This window comes from Canis lupus, chromosome X (assembly GCF_048164855.1).
Source record: "Canis lupus baileyi chromosome X, mCanLup2.hap1, whole genome shotgun sequence".
In the NCBI taxonomy this organism is placed as follows: domain Eukaryota; kingdom Metazoa; phylum Chordata; class Mammalia; order Carnivora; family Canidae; genus Canis; species Canis lupus.
The window spans coordinates 66871900-66892956 of record NC_132876.1 but is presented as its reverse complement, the minus strand read 5'-3'; the positions used below and the strand labels follow the sequence as shown (position 1 = coordinate 66892956).

Sequence of the window (21057 nt, the reverse complement as noted above, 5' to 3'; positions counted from 1 at the left end):
ATCAACTTGTCTTCTATGTCCCTCACTCGTTCTTCCACCTCGTTAACCCTCGTTGTTAGGACTTCTAGTTTGGATTGCATCTCATTCAATTCATTTTTAATTTCTGCTTGATTGGATCTAAATTCTGCAGTCATGAAATCTCTTGAGTCCTTTATGCTTTTTTCTAGAGCCACCAGTAGCTGTATAATAGTGCTTCTGAATTGGCTTTCTGACGTTGAATTGTAATCCAGATTTTGTAACTCTGTGGGAGAGAGGACTGTTTCTGATTCTTTCTTTTGAGGTGAGGTTTTCCTTCTAGTCATTTTGCTTAGTGCAGGGTGGCCAAAAACAAGTTGTATTGGGAAAAGGAGCAAAAGAGAGGGGAGAAAGAAGGAAAGAAAAGAGAAAAAGAAAAAAGAAAAAGAAAAAAAGGAAAAAAGAGAAGAAAAAGAAAAAATGAAAGGGAAAAAAAGAGGTGGGGGAAGCAATCAGAAATCAAAAAACAAACAAACAAACAAACAAACACGGGGGAGTATCTTCTGTTTCTGTATACTTTAAGTCCCTTGACTTCCCCTGGAACTTGTCCTTCTAGCTGGTCTTCTGGGGGAGCGGTCTGTTGTGCTGATTTTCAGGTGTTAGGACTTGGGGGAGCTGCTCTGCCCCCTGCCTGGTGCAGGGCTCAGTGGGGGTTGTTTACCCCCTGAGGCCCCAGGAGGAACAACCCCAGTGGCTGCGGCAGCTCTGGAAACCTGGATTTAGCTCCCACAGTAACTATGGAGTTCTCAGTCTGCAGGGGCCTGGAGGCTCCGGGGGCGGGGCCGCTGATCTGCTCAGCTCGGGGCAGGAGCGTCCTTACTGTCCTGGGCCCTCCCGGCCTCTGCTTGTCCCGGGGGGAGGTCGGATCCTGGGCTGTGTCCTGGAGCCCTGTGCTCCTGGCCTGCACTGTTGGATTCGCGCTACCAGCCGCGTAGCTGCCTCTCCGCAGAGCTGCCGCCCGAGCCTCTCTGAGCTGCTCCCGGCCGTGCATCCCCCTCCACGGAGCCGCCGACCGAGCGCCCCGAGCTGCTTCTGGAGCCGCGCAGCCCCCTCCGCGCGGAGCCTCTTCCTCTGCCAGAGCCGCCGTCGCCGAGCTGCTCCTGGGGCCGCGCAGCCCCCTCCACGGAGCCGCCAGCCGAGCCCCTTGGAGCTGCTCCTGTGTCAATGTGTGCACTGCAGCCCTTAGGGAGCTCGGCGCACACTCCCCGGGACGCAGGTGTCTGTTCGTGTCCCAGGGAGCCTGAGGGCATCCCCCCTCCTGGGGTCCTGCCTTAACTCCCTGCGGGTGCCTTTCCGCCAGGAAGATTGGTGCAGCTCCTATTTCTCCGGGACGGGGCTCTCCTGTCCTGGGGACACTCGACCCGGCCTCAGCCCGGCTCCTCGCGGGGCCCCTCCCCCTTGGATGCCTTTTGTATCTTTATTTCTTTTTCCCCGTCTTCCTACCTTGATAGAAGCGCGAACTCTTCTCACTGTAGCGTTTCAGCTGTTCTCTCTTTAAACCTCAGGCCACATTCGTAGATTTTCAGGATGATTTGAAGGTTATCTAGGTAATTTGGTGAGGACAGGTGATTTGGGGACCCTACTCTTCCGCCATCTTGCCCCTCCTCGAATACTAAGCCTTTATTGGCTATGTCATTTGCTGATATCTTATTCCATTCTGTAGGTTGCCTTTTGGTTTTTTCATTGTTTCCTTTGCTGTTGAGAACTTTTTATTTCAGTGTAGTACCAATATCTATAATTTTTGCTTTTGTTTCTCTTGCCTCAGAAGGGTTATCTAGAAAGGAGTTGGTACAACTGATGTATCAAAGAAGTTACTGTCTGTGTTCTCTTCTAGAACTTTTTTGGTTGCAGATCTCACATTTAGGTCTTTAATCCATTTTGAATGTATTTTTTATGTGGTGTAAGTCAGTGGTCCAGTTTCATTCTTTGTATGTTGCTGTCCAGTTTTCCCAATACCATTTGTTGAAAAGGCTTTTTCCTATTGGATATCCTTTCTTGATTTGTCAAAGATTAATTGACAATATAATTGTGGGTTTATTTCTGGATTTGCTGTTCTTTTTCTAGCTCCTTTAGGTGTGGGGTTAGATTTTTTTTTTCTTCTTGAAATAGGCCTGTATTGTTATAATCTTCCCTCTTATAACCTCTTGCTGTGTGTCCCATAGGTTTTAGATCACTGTTTTTATTTTAATTTATTTCCATATATTTTTAATTTCTTCTTCGATTTCCTGGTTGGCCCATTCATTGTTTAGTAGTATGTTATTTAACCTCTATGTATTGTGTTTCCAGAAATTTTTTCTTGTGGTTGACTTCTAGTATCATAGCATTGAGGTCCGAAGATATGCATGGTATGATTTTGATCTCCTTGAATTTGTTGAATTTTTTTTAATGAATTATTATGGCATCTGTTCCGGAAAATGTCCCATGTACACTTGAAAAGAATGTGTATTCTGCTGTTTAAGATGGAATGTTCTGCATATATCTTTTAAATCTGTTTGTTCCTGCATGTCATTCAAAGCCATTGTTTTCTTGTTGATATTGTTTAGATGATCTGTCCATTAATATAAGTGAAGTGTTAAACTCCCCTACTATCATTATAGATATATAGATTATTTCTGTTATGTTTGTTATTAACTGTATTACATGTTTGCGTGCTCCTATGTTGGGTGCATAAATATTTATAATTGTTATATCTTATTGTTCTATTTTCACTTTTATAATTATTTAGTGTTTTTCTTTTTCTCTTGTGACAGGCTTTGTTTTAAAGTCTGTTTTGTCCAATATAAGTATTGCTACTCTGGCTTTCTTTGACATCCACTTGCATGATAGATGCTTCTCCAACTTCTCACTTTCAGTCCACAGGTGTCTTTAGGTCTAAAATGAGTCTCTTGGTCTCTTCTAGGCAGCATATAAATGGGTTTTGTTTTTTTAATCCATTCTGTAACCCTGTGTCTTTTGAGTGGAGACTTTAGTCCACTTACATTCAGTATAATTATTGATAAATATTTATTGCCACTTTATTACTTGTTCTGTGGTTTCTGAAGATTTTCTTTGATCTTTTTTTTCTTTCATGTTTTGCTGATTTACTTTAGTGGTATATTTGGATATCCTTTCTTTATTCTTTGCCTGTATATTAGTGGGTTTAGACATATCATTACCAGTAGGTTTATATATAACCTCTTCACTAATTGCAGTCTATATTAAGTTTATGGTCATTTAAATATGAACCTATTCTTTACTCCTCTGCTCCCCATGTTTCTAGGTGTATGTTTGTTATTTTCATATCCCCCCCTTTTTTGGTTAGGTTCTTGACTGATTTTTTACAGAAATACTTATTTTTACTGCTTTAGTATTTCTTACTTTTTTATTTATTTGAGAGAGAGACAGCATGAGCTGAGGGAGAGGCAGATGAAGAGAGACAAGTAGACTCAATGGAGCCCAACGCAAGGCTCCATCCCAGGATCCTGGAATCATGGCTTGAGCCAAAGGTAGATGCTTAACCAACTGAGCCACCCAAATGCCCTTATGATTTTTACTTTGTACTGCCATTTTTTGTCTTTCTTTTCCATCAAAGAGTTTCACTTAATATTTCTTGCAGGACTGGTTCATCGGTCATGAACTCTAATTTTTGTTTGTCTAGGAAACTGTTTCCTATTGTGTGTGATAACCTTGCTGGAAGGAGTGTTCTTGGCTGAAGATTTTTCTCATTCACCATTTTGAATAATCATACCACTCTCTTCTGGTTTGAAAGTTTCTGTTGAGGGATGCCTGGGTGGCTCAGCAGTTGAGTGCATCTCCCTTCAGCTCAGCTCGTGATCCTGGAGTTCCAGGATCGAGTCCCACATTGGGCTCCCTGCATGGAGCCTGCTTCTCCCTCTGCATGTGTCTCTGCCTCTCTCTTTCTCTCATGAATAATTAAATTAAAATCTTTAAAAAAAATTTATGTTGAAAATCTATCTGTATGGATTTTCCCGTGTAAGTTAATGACTTCTTTTGTCTTGATGCTTTTAAATTTTTTTCTTTGTCTCTATATTTTGCAAATTTAATTATGTTTTGTTACATATATATGTCTTGGTGTACGTCTACTTTTGTTGATTTTGATGGGTGTTTTCTTCCTCCTGAATCTGGATATCTGTTTCCTTCCAGATAACGGAAATTTTCAACTATAATTTCTTATTATCTGCCCCTTTTTGTCTCTCTTCCTTTTGTAGGACTCTTATAATATGAAAGCTCTTATATTTGATGGAGTCACTGAGTTTCCTAAGTTCTCATTTGACATAATTATTTTCTTTCCCTTTTGTTCAGCTTGATTACTTTGCATTTCTCTGTCTTCTAGGTCACTAATTCATTCCTCTGTTTCTTTGATTCTGCTATTCATTCTACAAGTGTGTTTCTCATTTCATATAAAGCCCTTTATCTCTGCTGTGTTATTCCTTATCTCTGTGTTAAGGGTCTCATTCATGTTTTCTACTCCTCAAGTCCAGTGACTATCCTCGTGATCATTGCTTTAAGTTGTCTGTCATTTTCCTTCTGTTTTGCTTAGATCTCTGGTTGTGGTCTTGTCCTGTTCTTTCCTTTGGGATAAATTTCTCTGTCTCCTCATTTTGTCTGCTTTTCTGTATCTGTTTCTCTGTGTTAAGAAAGTCAGCGGCCAGCCCAGGTGGCTCATCGGATTAGCGTCTGCCTTCAGCCTGGGGGTGATCCTGGAGTCCCAGGATTGAGTCCCACGTCACTTCCTGCATGGAGCCTGCTCCTCCCTCTGCCTGTGTCTCTGCCTCTCTCTCTCTCTCTCTCATAAATAAATAAAATCTTTTTAAAGAAGTCAGCTGTGTCTTTTACATTTGAAAGTAGCAACTTTACGAAGAAGAGGTCCTAGAGTGCCCTGTAGTGCAGTGTTCCCTGTTCCCCAGAATCTGGCACTTTAGGAGAGTATCCTGTGTGTGTTTACGCCCTAATGTTGTGTCTGAGTCACTTTTCCTTTCAGTGCAGGTGTCTACAGTGACTCTTTACCTGCCTGTTGTGGGTTTTACTTGCTCTTTGTGGTGGTAGTGGGACCTAGGCAGGCCAGCTTGAGGAGGCATGCCCACCAGGGGACTTGGGAGCAGGGTGGTGGTGTTAGCAAAGTTTGAACTGGCCATTAGTTCTGTGCTGGATCTCCTGAAGCTCTGTGGCAGCTAGGGGTTAAATTCAGTGGCTAGGGGAACATGCAGGTGGGTGTGGTGCATGATGGTGGCTGGGGACACATTGGCTGGACATAGTGTGGTGGGTGGGTATGACTCACAACTGCAGCTGTGCACCCTGTTGGCTGGGTGGGGCGAATTCAGGGGTTTAAGAAGATTTTCCCTGAGGCCAGGGCTGAAGCTAGCAGGCTTGAAGTGGGGGAGTCTTCAGGAGACATCTTGGGCAGGGTGTACTGCTAGCAGGTTAGGTTACAAGTGTCTATGTAGCCGAGCAGCCCTGCCATCCACGGGTAGCTCTGTGTTTATGCTGGGGGTCAGGGGAAGAAAATGGCACTTCCTCACTCCCTTGATTTTGGAGAAGTCCTTCAACATACTCTGAAATCAGAATGAACAGATCTGTTTCCCATTTGCCCCTGGTGTTGTATAAACTTCCGTTTTTATGTTGCCTTTCCATGCAGGCTGCTGTCTCTTTAAGGCCAGTGATCCAGCTATAGCTAGCCTTTGTGGTTTACCCAGTGCTGCATCAGCCCACTTTTAAAGTTACAGGCTCCCAAGTCCTACTGATTTTACACACTGACGGAATTCAGCCCTTTTGGTATGTATATATGTATGTCTGTTTGTATGTAGTTAGTTTTATTGGAACAAAGCAACTTGTACACTTTTAACATTTAAAACAGCATCTGTCCTTTCAAGTGAAACACAAAGAAAATTTAAAAATAAATAGGAACAAAACTGTCATAGAGAATGTCAATTTCAACTAAGATCCTATAGGTTCTGTTGATCTATGGAGTGGCACAGGGCTCTAGTCATAAGTAGAGAATATAATTTTAAAAGTGTCATCTTAAACTGTAAGGATAACCATTAAACATCAAAATTAAACGTGTCATAACAGAAGCCATGTTGTCAAAATGCCCGCTTAACTCACCCAGGCATCTCAAATCCACCCTTTGTTAATCTTCAGTAATCCCATTTTTAAAATTCTTTTTTTAAATAAGAGAAAGTAGAGAGATCTTGGCAAATCCTAACTGTCTATATTCACATAGAGACACAGTGTAATTTCTGAGCCCAATATACAGAGAGAGGAGGAAAAAAGCTAGAATTCTGTTCATACCTAGAATTCTGTTCACTACTATACAGGGGCCTAGCAATTCTCCAGCAGGTTTTCCTTTTTTCTGACAGAGCACAGTAGTTGATTTCATAATGTTTTTGTTGAGAATGGAAGGGATAAAAATGAATTTGGAAAGGAAAGTGGTAGAGATTCTTTTCCCATTGTATTCTGCTGAGGGTTTTTCCTCCCAACATAAGTTCAGAACCATGTTAAAAAAGGAGAGAAAAGTAACTTCAAAAAACAGAGTGAATGAGCAGAAGAGGAGGAAAAATGAAGACTGCAACTTGCTCCCAAGGACTGTAGAAAATTAAAAAAAGGAAGGTTGGAATACATTAGTGTTCTATTAGTTATCATCTTCATCCTCCTGACCTTCCTCTGCTCCCTCATCCTCTTCACTTTCATTCTCATCTCCTTCTTCATCATTATCTTTTTTTTTTTTTTTAAGGATTTATTTATTGGGGAGAAAGCAAGTAAGCAAGGGGAGGCGGGAGAGAGAGAAATCCTCAGGCAGACTCCTGGCTAGATGAGGAACATCATCTCATGATCCCGAGATCCCGAGGTGAAACCAAGAGTTGACACTCAACCGACCGAGTCCCCCAGGCATCCCTTCATCAGTATTTTCCAGTCCTTTGTCATCATCACCATCTTCTCTTTTCCCCTTCATCATTCATATCTGGAACCAAGTAGTACTGTAATGGATTTGGCCCAATACCATCTTTGATATAACCTCTCCTGACTCATCTGCACCAGCCCATCTGTTTGTTTTTTTTTTTTTTTTCCAGCCCATCTGTTTTTTAAAGCCAAACATGGGATTCTTCCTTGTGTGAGCTCCCTGGTGTTAAGAGTCCATTTCTTTGCCCTCTCTACATACATGCAGCTCCCTCCCCTCCTGTGGGCAGCCTCTCAGTGCCTTTCTGACCTTCCTAAGCTTTCAGATGCAGCTTCTTCTCTAGATTTACCAGTGGAGTTTTGTTAGTCTTTGGGTTCTCTGATTTATTGGTTTGGATGAGGATGATATCTAGTTGTAAACATAGAATAGGGTGAGCTCAGGGTCCTACTCTGCCATCTTCCCCCTCCTCCTGATGTAAATATGTGTTATTCTTTGAGAAAATTACACCTTTCCTTTTTCTAGGCTATTCATGTAGAATTTTATGTCAAACTAGTCAGAATTGGGCTGGTTTTAGAGTTTGTTACTATGGTTTCTCTCTGCAGCAGAAACTTGGAACCATGTAATGATATTTTATTGTTGTGTCCCTGTGTGGTTTTGGGTTTCTCCCTTTGCACTGCTTCCCAGAGAAGGTCTGTCTTCAGCTTTCCTCTGTATTCTTCTTATTTCACTCAGTGCTTGTCAGCATATGTTTGGAAGTAGAAAAGGGGACCTTTTTTTTTTTAATGTTTGGATTAAGACTCAGTTTTAAGCAGGCATTGTGAATCTGTGTTTAGGGGCATGGCCTTCACAAGTCTTCTTGCACCTTCAATTATAATGCTACTGCCAACATGTATTTTGGTTCCTCCTCCAGGACTAAAGCTTTCGTTGCTTTTTCACCCCTTACCCAGATATAGTTGGTTCTCACCACTGTGTCCCCACATTGTGCTCCTTAGGCTTTTATTCCTTAGGGAAGATGGGCCTGGTAATAATTTTGGATTGCCCTCTATTCCTCTACTCAGTGCTTCAGAGTACAGGTTTTAATGATCTTCCTTTTGGTTTAAGAATTTTTTTTTTTTTTTTTTTTTAAGAGAGATAGGAAGGATCCATATGGGCAGAATTTTGGCATTACTTGCTGCTCCCCTCCCCCAAATAGCACCAAGGGAATCTTTCTCTGTGATCTTCCCTGTGGCCACCTGTTTGTAAAAACTCCATGTTTTTTGAAACGCCACCTCCACCAAGGGCTTGTCATTCTCATGATAGCCTACACTTGGCACTTAGCAGTATAATTTTTAGTTATACCTTCCTTCTTTCTTGCCACTTTTTGTGGCATTTGTTCCAGTGATCAAATGATCAGATTCTGTTTTTCACTGTAGGTATCTATCTTTCTTTAAATTTCTATATAATTTTTTGCTCTATGACTTTACTTATATGGTTAATAAAATCTGTAATTTGCAATTTGTCAAGCCCTTTTCTTAAGGGATGTAATGAGATGTAATGATGCTATTTGTAGCTTTCTACATGTCTGAGCTGTGTTGTCTTTGTTATTGTTTCTGTTTTTTATTTTTTCTTTTGTATTATTAAATATTTTTAGTATTCAATTTTAATGTTCTTTTAAATTTTTTGGTTATAACATTTAAATTTGTTGCAATAGGGATTACAATAAACATACCTAGTAATCACCTAACAGTTTATATAGATTTAATGTTTTACCACATTTTTTTAAAAAGCCATACTTTTTTTAAAAAAGCCATACTTTTTAAAATGATTTTTTAATAGTTGCCATGTGTTTTATATTTATATATTTTGAAGGCCCACCAGACTGTGTTATGGTTTCTCCTTTTAAGAGTCTTATGTATAATAAAGACCTTAGCAGGAGAAAAATGACCTTTTATATTTATTCAGTCATTTACCAGTTTTGTTCTTCATTTCTAAGGATGTTAGCTTCCCCTGGGTATCATTCACCTTCAGAGTAAAGAACTATTATTTCATCTCGACTTCATTTACAATGAATTCTCTTCATTTTCTTTAAGAATGTGTTCATTTCATCTTCATTCCTGAAGGACTTTTTCACTGGATAAAAAAGTGTTAGATGATGTTTTTTCTTCTTTCAGCACTTTGGTTTTTAATTTTTATTATTTTATAAAGATCTATCTATCTATCTATCTATCTATCTATCTATTTTAGAGAGAGAGACTATGTGGGAAGGGGCAGAGGGAGAAGGAGAGGGAGAGAATCTCCAGCAGACTCCTCACTGAGGCTGGAGCCTCACTTGGGGCTCAATCCCACAATCCTGAGACCATGATCTGAAATCAAGAGTCCGATGCTCAACTGACTTAGCCACCCAGGCGCCCCTCTTCGCCCCTCTTGTTTCAACACTTTAAAGATGTTTTTCTACCATTTCTGTTTTCCATGGTTTTTGATGAGAAGTTTGTGGTAGTTTGAATTGTTGATAATCCATCTGAACTATGTTGCTTTTTGTAGCTGCTTTCAAAGCTTTTTATTTTTGTTTTTTAGCAGTTTGACGGCTGAAGGTGATATTTCTGAGTGTTTTTTTTTCTTTCAGTTTATCTTGTTTGGATTTCCTGGATATAGTTGAATATGTAGATTTATCTTTTATCAAATTTGGAAAGTTTTCTGGTACTATTCCTACAAACATTTTTTTCAGTATAATTTTTTTTTCTCATTCTGGCACTCTGATGACTTGTACGTTAGACATTTCAATATTGCCTCCTAGGTTCTGAGATTCTGTTTTGTTTGATTCTTTTTGTTGTTCTGTTGCTTAGAGTGGGTAATTTCTGTTGATCTGTCTTCAAATTTATTGACATTCTTTTCTTGTCTCCATTCTGCTATTTAAGATCTCAAGTGAATTTTTTAAAAAGATTTATTTATTTGTTTGTTTGTTTGTTTGTTTGTTTGAGAGAGAGCATGAGCATACAAGTAGGGGGGAGAGGCAGAGGGAGAGAATCCTCAAATAGATTCCCTGCCGAGCATGAAGCTGACATGGGGCTCAGTTTCATGACTCATGAGATCATGACCTGACCTGAAACTAAGAGTTAGACACTTAACCAACTGAGCCACCCAGGTGCCCCCTCAAGTGAATTCTTTTTAGCATAGATACTGCATTCTTAGTTAAGAATTTCAGTTTGGGGAAAAAAAAAAGAGTTTCAGTTTGGTTCTTTTTAAGTGTTACTGAGATAAAATAATAGATTTATTCATTTTTTTGTGCACAATGCATTTATTCATTTAGTAAATTTGTATAGTGTGCAGCTGTCACCACAATCCAGTTTTAGGACAGTGTATTATTTCCAAAAATTCCATCAAGCTCATTTATAGTCAGTCCTATTCCCATCCTTAGTCCTGTGTTACTATTGATCTCTGTAAAAATTAGCCTTTCTTTGATAATTCATATAAATGAAATTACAGAATATTCATGATATTTTGATCTCTTTCACTTATTAAATTTTTTTGACGTTTATCCTTGTGGTAGCATGTATTAGTATATATTTTTTTATTTTTATTTTTTTAGTATATATATTTTTAGAGCTAAATATTATAGATATACCACATTTTTGTTTCATAATTCAACATGACAGAAATTTGACTTATATTCCTTTTATTTCCTTTGGCTATTATTAATAAATGTTGCTATGAAAATTTATGTACATGTCCTTTTATGTTTCCATTTTTCTTGAATGGAATAGCTGGGTCATAGGGTAAATATTCAGTTACCTCTTAAAGAAACTGCCAAATTGTTTTCCAAAGCAGCTGTACTATTTTACATTACCAACTGCAGTATGTGAGGGTTAACATTTCTCCACACCTTCATCATCATTTGCTGTTGTCTGTCTTTTTGATTATAGCCAATTTAGTGTGAAGTGGTATTTCGTTATGGTTTTATTTTACATTTACTTAATTAAGCTCTAATGAGATTGAGCATCTTTTCATTTGCTTATTGCTCATTCATACGATTTTGGTGGAATATCATTTAAATCTTTTTCCATTTCTAATTTTTTTCCTAATACATTGTGAAATTGCTTTATATATATACATATATGTATTTTGAACACAAGTCCTTTATCAGAAATATGATTTACAGATACTTTTGTCACTATGTAACTGGTCTTTTCATTTTCTAGAGTGTCTATCTGAAGCAATAAATTTTTTTTATTTTGATGAAGTCCAGTTTATCCGTTATTTTCTGTAGCTATTCTTTCATCAATTTTATATTATCTTGATTATTGTAGGTTTAAAGTAAGTTTTAAAATATGGTAACAAAAGACTCACTACATTGTTTATTAAAAAAAATTGAAAGTGTTTTGGGTATTCTGTGTGCCTTGCACTTATGATCAGCTTGCCCTTTTTTTTTTTTTTTTAAAGATTTTATTTACTCTTCAGAGACACAAAGATAGAGGCATAGTCAGAGGGAGAAGCAGACTCCCTCTGGGGAGCCTGATGCAGGATTCAATCCCAGGACTCAAGGATCATGACCTGAGCCAAAGGCAGATGCTCAACCACTGAGTGGCCCAGGTGCCTCGCCATCTTTTTTTTTTTTTTTTTTAAAGATTTTATCTATTTATGGGCAGTCTGGGTGGCTCAGCGGTTTAGCACCGCCTTCAGCCCAGGGTGTGATCCTGGAGACCTGGGATCGAGTCCCATGTCGGGCTCCCTGCGTGGAGCCTGTTTCTCCCTCTGCCTATGTCTCTGCTTCTCTTTCTCTGTGTCTCTCTCATGAATAAATAAATAAAATATTTAACAACAACAACAAAAAGATTTTATTTATTTATGTGAGAGAGAGCATGAACAGGGGGAGGGGCAGAGGGAGAAGTAGGCTCCTCACCAAGCAGGGAGCCTGATGCAGAGCCTGATTCCAGGACCTGGGATCATGACCTGAGCCAAAGGCAGATGCCCAACCAACTGAGGCACCCAGGGACTTCCCCATATTTTTTTAATACAAAAAAAAGCCTGCTGGCATTTCAGCATGGATTTCATTGACTTTATAGATCAATTTGTTGAGTGTTGTCTTTATAATAATATTGCATCTTTCAATGCAGGAACATAAGGTTTCCATATTTTTTTGTATTGTTCAACATGTAAATTGTTTTTTCTTTTGTGAAATTTATTCTTAAATGTTTTATTATTTTTGATGTTACTCAGAATGGAGTTCTCTTAATTCATTTTTGGATATTTTATTGCTTGTAAAGAAATAAAATTGATTTGGAGCCTTTAAAATTTTTTTTATTTTTAATTTTTTTGAATATAGTTCACACACAATGTTACATTAGTTTCAGGTGTACAACATAGTAATTGAACAACTCTAAACATTATGCTGTGCTCACTACAAGTATAGATATCTGTCACCATACAGTGCTATTACAATGTCACTGACTATATTCCTTTATTTTTTTAATTTTTAGTTTTTATTTAAATTCTTGTTAGTTAGCATGCAGTACAATATTGGTTTCAGGAGTAGAATTCATTAACTCATCACTTAATGTACAACACCCAGTGCTCATCATAACAAGTGCCCTCCTTGATATGTATTACTCTTCTCGCCCCTCTCCCATCCATCTCCCTCCATCTCCCCTCAGTTTGTTCTGTATTGTTAAGAAACTCTTAGGGTTTGTTCCCTCCCCTCCCCATATGTTCATCTGTTTGTTCTATTTTTAACTTTTTGGGGAACTCCATACTGATTTCCAGAGTCGGTGTACCAGTTTGCATTCCTGCCAACAGTGCAGGAGGATTTCTCTTTCTCTCCATCCTCACCAACACCTGTTGTTTTGTATGTTGTTAATTTTAGCCGTTCTGACAGGTGTGAGGTGGTATGTCATCGTGGTTTTGATTTGTATTTCCCTGATGATGAGTAATGTTGACCATCTTTTCATGTGTCTGCTAGCCATCTGGAAGTCTTATTTGGAAAAGTGTCTATTCATGTCTTCTGCCCATTTCTTTCTTTTTTTTTTTTTCTGCCCATTTCTTAACTGGATTGTATGTTTTTTGAGTTTAATAAATTCTTTATATATTTTAGATATTAACCCATTATCAGACATGTCATTTGCAAATATCTTCTTCCATTCTGTAGGCTGACTTTTAGTTTTGTTTATTGTTTCTGTCATTGACTATATTCCCTTTGGTCTAGTTTTTATTCTCATGACTTACTCATTCTATAACTAGAAGCCTGTATCTTTCACTCTCCTTCACCCATTTTGCCCGTTTCTTCACCCCCTATGTCACTCCCCACCATTATGGCAACCATCCTATATTTATAAGGCAATCTGTTTTTTTGTTTATTCATTTGTTTTGATTTTTGGATTCTTTTTCTTTTAAAGATTTTATTATTTATTTATTCATGAGAGACACAAAGAGAAAGAGAGAGGCAGAGACACAGGCAGAGGGAGAAGCAGGCTCCATGCAGGGAACCTGACGTGGGACTTGATCCCGGGTCTCCAGGATCACATCCTGGGCTGAAGGCGGCGCTAAACCGCTGAGCCACCCGGGCTGCCCCTGTTTTTTAGATTCTACATATGAGTGAAGTCATAGGGTATTTGTCTTTCTTAGTCAAATTTTACTTAGTGTCCTACCCTTTAGGTCCATCCATGTGTTGCACATGGCAAAATCTCATCCTTTTTAGGGCCAAGTAATATTTCATTATACATACATATATATCTTACCTTCCTTATGCATTCATCTGTTGGTGGACACTTGAGTTGCCTCCATATCTCGATTATTGTAAATAATACTGCAGTAAATATAGGGGTGCATATAATTTTTTGAATTTGTGTTTTCATTTTCTTTGGGCAGATACCCAATAGTGGAATTAATTGGATCATACAGTATTTCGGTATTCAAATTTTTGAGGACCCTCCATACTGTTTTCCACAGTGGCTATACCAGTTGACATTCCCATCGTAAACATGAGGCTTTCTTTTTCTTTACATCCTTTTTTGTCTTTTTGATTTTGGCCATTCTAATAGGCATATAGCTCATTGTGGTTTTGATTTATATTTCCCTGATGCCAAGTGATGTTAAATATTTTTTCTTGTGTCTGTTAGCCATTTGTACGTCTTCTTTGGAGAAATGTCTGTTCATGTCTTCCCATTTCTTGCCTGGATTATTTGTTTTTTCGGTGTTGACTTTGATTAGTTCTTTATTGATCTTGAAAACTAGCCCTTTATATAATAGGATATTTGCAAATATCTTCTTCTCCTGGCGGTTGTCTTTTTATTTTGTCCACTGTTTTCTTTGCTGCACAAAAGCTTTTTTATCTTGACAAAGTCCCAATAGTTCGTTATTGCTTTTATTTCTCTTGCCTCTGGACATGTGTCTAATAAGAAGTTGTGGCAGCCAAGGTTGAAGAGGTTGCTGCCTATGTTCTCCTCTAGGATTTTGATGGATTCCCATCTCATAGTTAGGTCTTTCATCCATTTGAGTTCATTTTTGTGTATGGTGTAAGAAAATGGTCCTTTCATTTTCTACATGTGGTTGTCCAATTTTCCAAACACCATTTGTGAAGAGACTGACAAAGATTATATTATTTTTAATTAAAGTTTTAAAGAATCCTTTTTTGCATTGGGTTTGCCGCCAGAACACAGGTGTTGTGAAAACCACTGCTAAACCTAAACCAAAATGGGAAAGGAAAAGACTCACATCAACATCGTCATCATTGGACATGTAGATTCGGGCAAGTCTACCACTACTGGCCATCTGATCTGCAGATGTGGTGGAATCGACAAAAGAACTATCAAAAAATTTGAGGAGACTGCTGAGATGGGAAGAGGCTCCTTCAAGTATGCCTGGGTCTTGGATAAACTGAAAGCTGAACGTGAACGTGGTATCACCATTGATATCTCCCTGTGGAAAATCGAGACCAGCAAGTATTATATGACCATCATTGATGCCCCAGGACACAGGGACTTTATCAAAAACATGATTACAGGCACATCTCAGGCTGACTGTGCTGTCCTGATTGTTGCTGCTGGTGTTGGTGAATTTGAAGCAGGTATCTCCAAGAATGGCAGACTCGTGAGCATGCCCTTCTGGCTTACACACTGGGTATAAAACAACTAATTGTTGGTGTTAACAAAATGGATTCCACTGAACCACCCTACAGCCAGAAGAGATCTGAAGAAATCGTTAAGGAAGTTAGCACCTACATTAGGAAGATTGGCTGCAACCCTGACACAGTAGCATTTGTGCCAATTTCTGGTTGGAATAATGACAACATGCTGGAGCCAAGTGCTAACATGCCTTGGCTCAAGGGATGGAAAGTCACCTGTAAAGATAGGAATGCCAGTGGAACCACACTGCTTGAAGTTCTGTATTGCATTCTTTCACCAATTCGTCCAACTGATAAGCCCTTGCATCTGTCTCTCCAGGATGTCTACGAATTTGGTGGTATTGGTACTGTTCCAGTGGGCTGAGTGGAGACTGGTGTTCTTAAGCCTGGCATGGTGGTCACCTTTGCTCCAGTGTTACAACTGAGTAAACTCTGTTGAAATGGACCCTGAAGCTTTGAGTGAGGCTCTTCCTGGGGACAATGTGGGCTTCAATGTCAAGAATGTATCTGTCAAAGATGTTTGTCGTGGCAGTATGGCTGGTGACAGCAAAAATGACCCACCAATGGAAGCAGCTGGCTTCACGGCTCAGGTGATTATCCTGAACCATCCAGGCCAAATCAGTGCTGAATATGCACCTGTGCTGGATTGTCACACAGTTCACATTGCTTGCAAGTCTGCTGAGCTGAAGGAGAAGATAGATCGTCGTTCTGGAAAAAAGCTGGAAGATGGTCCCAAGTTCTTGAAATCTGGGGATGCTGCCATTGTTGATATGGTTCCTGGCAAACCTATGTGTGTTGACAGCTTCTCTGACTATCCTCTCTGGGCCATTTTGCTGTTCGTAACATGAGACAGACGGTTGCTGTGGGTGTCATCAAAGCAGTGGACAAGAAGGCAGCTGGAGCTGGCAAAGTCACCAAGTCTGCCCAGAAAGCTCAGAAGGCTAAATGAATATTATCCCCAATACCTGCCACCCCAGTGTTTATCAGTGGAGGAGGAACGGTCTCAGAACTGTTTGTGTCAATTGGCCATTTAAGTTTAATAGTAAAAGACTGGTTAATTATAATAATGCATCATAAAACCTTCAGAAGGAAAGGAGAATGTTTTGTGGACCCTTTGTGCTTTTGTGTGCGTGTGTGCCAGTTTTAAGTTATTAGTTTTTAAAATCCATACTTTCTAATGGAAACAACTTGACCAAAAATCTGTCACAGAATTTTGAGACCCATTAAAACAAGTTTAATGAGGAAAAAAAATAAAGTTTAAAAAAAATCTCTAAATTATTAATAAAATTCTGCAAAGAGGTATAATCCAAAAGTCACCCAAACACACACAGAGTATATTTAAAACATTTAAAGAATTATAAAACAAAGAGATAATCAAAATATCATAATGTGGTAGACCTACATCCAAACATATCTGTAATTAGATTAAATGTAAATGATGAAGCAAACCTTAGAGCCTGTCAGATTTGATTAAAAAATTATAACCCAACTGTATGCTATCTACAGGATACCCTATTTCAATATCCTAACATAGATATCTTAAAGGCAAGAGATTAGAACTTGATATAGCATGCAAACACCTATCAAAAATGGTTTGGGGAGGTTCAAGATGGTGACACAGGGTAATGCTGAACTCAGCTCCTTTAGACACCAGATCTATACTTATATATAGAATAATTCCTCCTGAAAAAGAACTGAGGGCTAAACAGCTTCTGTATAACAAAGGACAGAAAGAGACAACATAGAGAATAGTTGGAGACACATCGTAGTGAACATAAACCCACCCCGGATGCTTACAACTGCAGTAGGGAAGGATAGTACTGAGGGACCAGGAGCAGATTCATCTGTCCTGGGCCACAGAAAAACTGTATTTGAAAGAGGCAACTGGAATATAAAGGAACCAGTCCTCTACCACATGGTAGGTGGCCTGCTGGAATTCTCTCCAGGGTTGGAAGCACTGATGGAGCACTACTGTTTATATTTCCTCCCACTTTGGTAGTGCAGACAGTAGGAGGGCCTTGGCACTCTCACTGGCCTGCTACCTCAGTAAGCCCCAGCATCCTAGCCAGGTTTCATTCTTTTATATGTAGCTGTCTAGAAACTGGGCCACTTTCTTATACCATATACAAAAATAAAATCACAGTGGATTAAAGACCTAAGTGTGAGTCCTGAAACCATAAAACTCCTAGAATAAAACATAGGAAGTAATCTCTTAGACATCAGCATTTCAACATTTTTCTAGATATGTCTCCTAAGGCAAGGGAAATAAAAGCAAAAATAAACTGTTGAAACTACATCAAAATAAAAAACTTAGGCACAGCAAAGGAAACTATTTGTGCAATAAGGCAACCTACTCAGTGGAAGAAAATATTTGCAAGTGATGTATCTGAAGAAGAGTTAATATCCAAAATATATAAAGCTCTGTACAACTCAGCACCAGAAAACAATCCATTAAAAAGTGGGCAGAGGATCTGAATAGATTTTTCTTCCAAAGAAGACATACAGATAAGACATGATGCATGAGAGTATGTTCAACATCACTAATGATAAGGGAAATGCAAATCAAAACCACAATGAGATACCACCTAACTTCAGTCAGAATGGCTAATATCAAAAAGACAAGTTTTGATGAGGATGTGGAAAATTGGGAACCCTTGTGCACTGTTGGTTAGGAATATAAAGTACAGCCACTGGGGAAAATAGTATGGAGGCGCCTCAAAAAAATAGAAATACCATATGAGCCCATAATCCCACCACTGGGTATTTACTAAAGGAAACAGAAACACTAACTCCGAAAGTTCTATGCACCCCTCATTTTAGTGTAGCATTATTTACAATAGCCAAGTTACGGAAGCAACCCAAATGCCTCAATAGGTGAATGGACAAAGGTTGGTATAAATGTATATATATTTATTTACACACACACACACACACACGGAATATTAGCCATAAAGAAGAATGAGATCTTGCCATTTGTGACAACATGGGTGGACCTAGAGGGTGTTACTCTCAGTGAAATAAGTCAGTCAAAGACAATTTCCAATATGATTTCACTTATGTATAGAATCTAAAAAGCAAAACAAATGAACAACAACAAAAAAACCTTGGAAGAATCATAAATACAGAGAACTAACTGGTGGTTGCCAGAGGGGAGGTTGGTGGGGATGGGTGATATATGCAAAGGGGATTAAAAGGTTACAGACTCCCAAGTTATAAAATAAAGTCACAGGGATGAAAAAAATACAGCATAGGGAATATAGTCCATGATATTGTAATATGGCATGGTGACAGGTGGTAATTACATTTATCATGTTGAGCACAGGGTAATATATAGAATTGTTAAATAACTATTTTGTTCACTTCCAACTAACAGAACGCTGTCAACTATACTTTAATTTTAAAAAATGTCTGAGTGGCTATATCAGATAAAACAGACTTCTGGATAAAGGGGTATTACTAATGTTAAAGAGGGATGTTATTTCCTGATGATAAATGAACAGAGTAGACAGTAACCACAGATGTACATATACCTAATAAAAGTGATCCCAAATACATGAAATAAAACTGATAGAACTGAAGGAAAACACAGACAAATCTATAGTTATAATTGTAGAATCTATATTGCTATCAGTATTTGACGGACTAGAAAAAAATTTTCAGTGTTTGACCTGTTATGTTAGAATAATGTACTGAAAAAAAAAAAAAAAAAAAAGAATAATGTACTGAAAACAGTATAATACATTCTTTTCACATGCACATAGACCCTAGACAAGATAGACTCTATTTGGGGCTATAAACAAATGAACAAATTATAAGTAGTTGGCATAATTTGAGATATGTTCTGTAACCATAACAGATTTAAATAAGAAATATATAACAGAAATATTTGGAAAATCTCCAAATATTAGCTAAATTGCAGATTTCTAAAATCAGTACACAAAGGAAGCCTCAGGAATGAAAGTCTAATATATCAAATTATTTGTGACACCATCTAAAGCAGTAATTTAGTGGGAAACCTACAGCATTTAATATTTATGTTAGTAAAATTGGAAATATCTCAATCCATTAATCTAGGCTTCTGCTTTAAGAAAACCGAAAAAGAGAGGAGGAACTAAAACCCAGAGCATATAAGGAGATATTAGCAGAAATCAATGAAATTGGAAACAAACACTGAAAAAAAAATCACTTAAGCCAAAAGCTTCTTCCTTATAGAGGTATGAGTAGTATTGATAAATTTGTTGCTGTGTATGTGTGTGTGTTTGTTCATCAAGGGAAAAAAAATTCTCAATGAACAAATAATAGGAATTAAAGAGAGGCTGTCAGTGTGGACCTTGCAGAATTTTAAATAGGTGTAAATATGAATAATTCTGTGGCACAAATATGACATGAAATGAACCCTTTTTGAAAACTATCAGAAGCTTGGGACACCTGGGTGGCTCAGCAGTTGAGTGTCTGCCTTTGGCTCAGGACATCATCCCAGAGTCCCAGGATCAAGTCCCGCATCAGGCTTCCTGCATGGAGCCGGATGTCTGCCTGTGTCTCTGCCTCTCTCCCCCTCTGTGTCTCTCATGAATAAATAAATAAAATCTTATTTAAAAAAAAAAAAAAGAAGCTTACCAGAATTCACTGTATAGGAAACAAACATGACTATTTCTGTCACTGTTAGAAAATTAAATTGAGCTACGTACTTTCCAACAAAAATTCCTAACCATAATTGTTTCATTGGTGGATCTGAAATATCTAAGGATGACGTAATAGCAATTTGCAATATCTTTTTCATGAAGTATAAGAGAAAGTTATATTTCAACTTCATTTTATGTGGCCAGCATTACCCTGATACCAAAATCACAGAAAAGTATCACAAATAGAGACTGTAGAATCATATTACTCAAGAACATAGAAATAAAAATTCTCTATTAAGTATTAGCAAATTGTATTCAGGTTAATACATGATAACATTTGGTCTGGTTCAGAATCGAAAGACTAAGTCAATATTTGGAAGTCAAATCATCATACCCGCAAACTGAAAAGGAAAACATATCTCAATAGATGCAAAAAGAAAAGCATTTGACATTATTTAAATCTATTCCTTATAAAAATTGTTAGCAAATTTGGAAGAAGGCAACTTTATTAATGTGATAAATGTAATCTTGTAAGCATGGATGATTATATTAATTATTAAAGACCTTTCTAGGAATAGAAAGTGAGCAAGTATTTCATATTTTTTTTTTTTTTTTTTTAGTATTTCAGATTTTACTACTACTATTCCGCTTAGCACTGGAAGTTCTATGCAGTTCCCTAAGGCAGGAAAAAGCAATCAAAAGTATATAGTGTATTTCTAAATACTAGCCATGTATATTTGAAAATCAAAATTTAATTTACAGTAACTGTCCCCCCCAACCCATGAAATACAAGTAAGTCTTGATTTGCAGAATATTATGGGACTGTAAAAGTGACTGCTAGCTGAAACCATGCAAATCAATGTTTATTAATTGAAAAATAATAATTGTTCTGTAACCTGAAAAATTGTGTCAAAATATTAAAAATTCTTATTGTCAATTATAAATGAAAACGTTTAAAGAATGTTTACTTTATTGCATGCAATAAAGTATAAACATTAGAATCATTTAAAATTGAGTATTTTATTTCATTAAAAATTGTCATGTTTCAATAGTGCTTTCTTGTTAAACTTCTAGAAAGGAGTATCTTATACTATAGTTGGCTAAATTGGCCCCCCTTTCTAAATTTAGATTTCCTTCCAACATTTCATCTTTTATGCTTTCAATGTTATGTATTTCTGAAATTCTCTTTAATATAATTTTTTTTTTGCTGATGTCACTCTCTATTGGATGTCTTCATTCTTTTCAGCACAATTACGATTCTCATTTATATTGATAAGTTTCTACAGGTGCTTATGTAGAATTCTCATATTATGATAATGTGAACATTCCCATTGTTAGCCAGTTATAACTATGTTTGCATTAAATTCAAATTTCCCATCTAGTAATATTTATTACTGCACTTTCATCTCTCAGTCTTTTCTGTTTTTTGATTG

General features: G+C 37.8%; 1 long non-coding RNA gene and 1 pseudogene across 5 annotated transcripts in view; both read left to right on the top strand.

Moving 5' to 3' along the window:
* Positions 1-18720, top strand: part of LOC140627955 (elongation factor 1-alpha 1 pseudogene) — a 73872-nt pseudogene extending 55152 nt beyond the window's left edge.
* LOC140627956 (uncharacterized) overlaps positions 1-21057 on the top strand; it is a 185491-nt gene that overhangs the window by 55868 nt on the left and 108566 nt on the right. For 3 of the 5 annotated variants that reach the window (XR_012026433.1, XR_012026431.1, XR_012026432.1), the window contains exon 3: positions 5651-5787. This is a non-coding gene — a long non-coding RNA (uncharacterized lncRNA). Of the gene's footprint in view, positions 1-5650; positions 5788-19076; positions 20636-21057 lie in introns of those variants that run through there. The other 2 variants (XR_012026434.1, XR_012026430.1) reach the window with 2 other exon arrangements.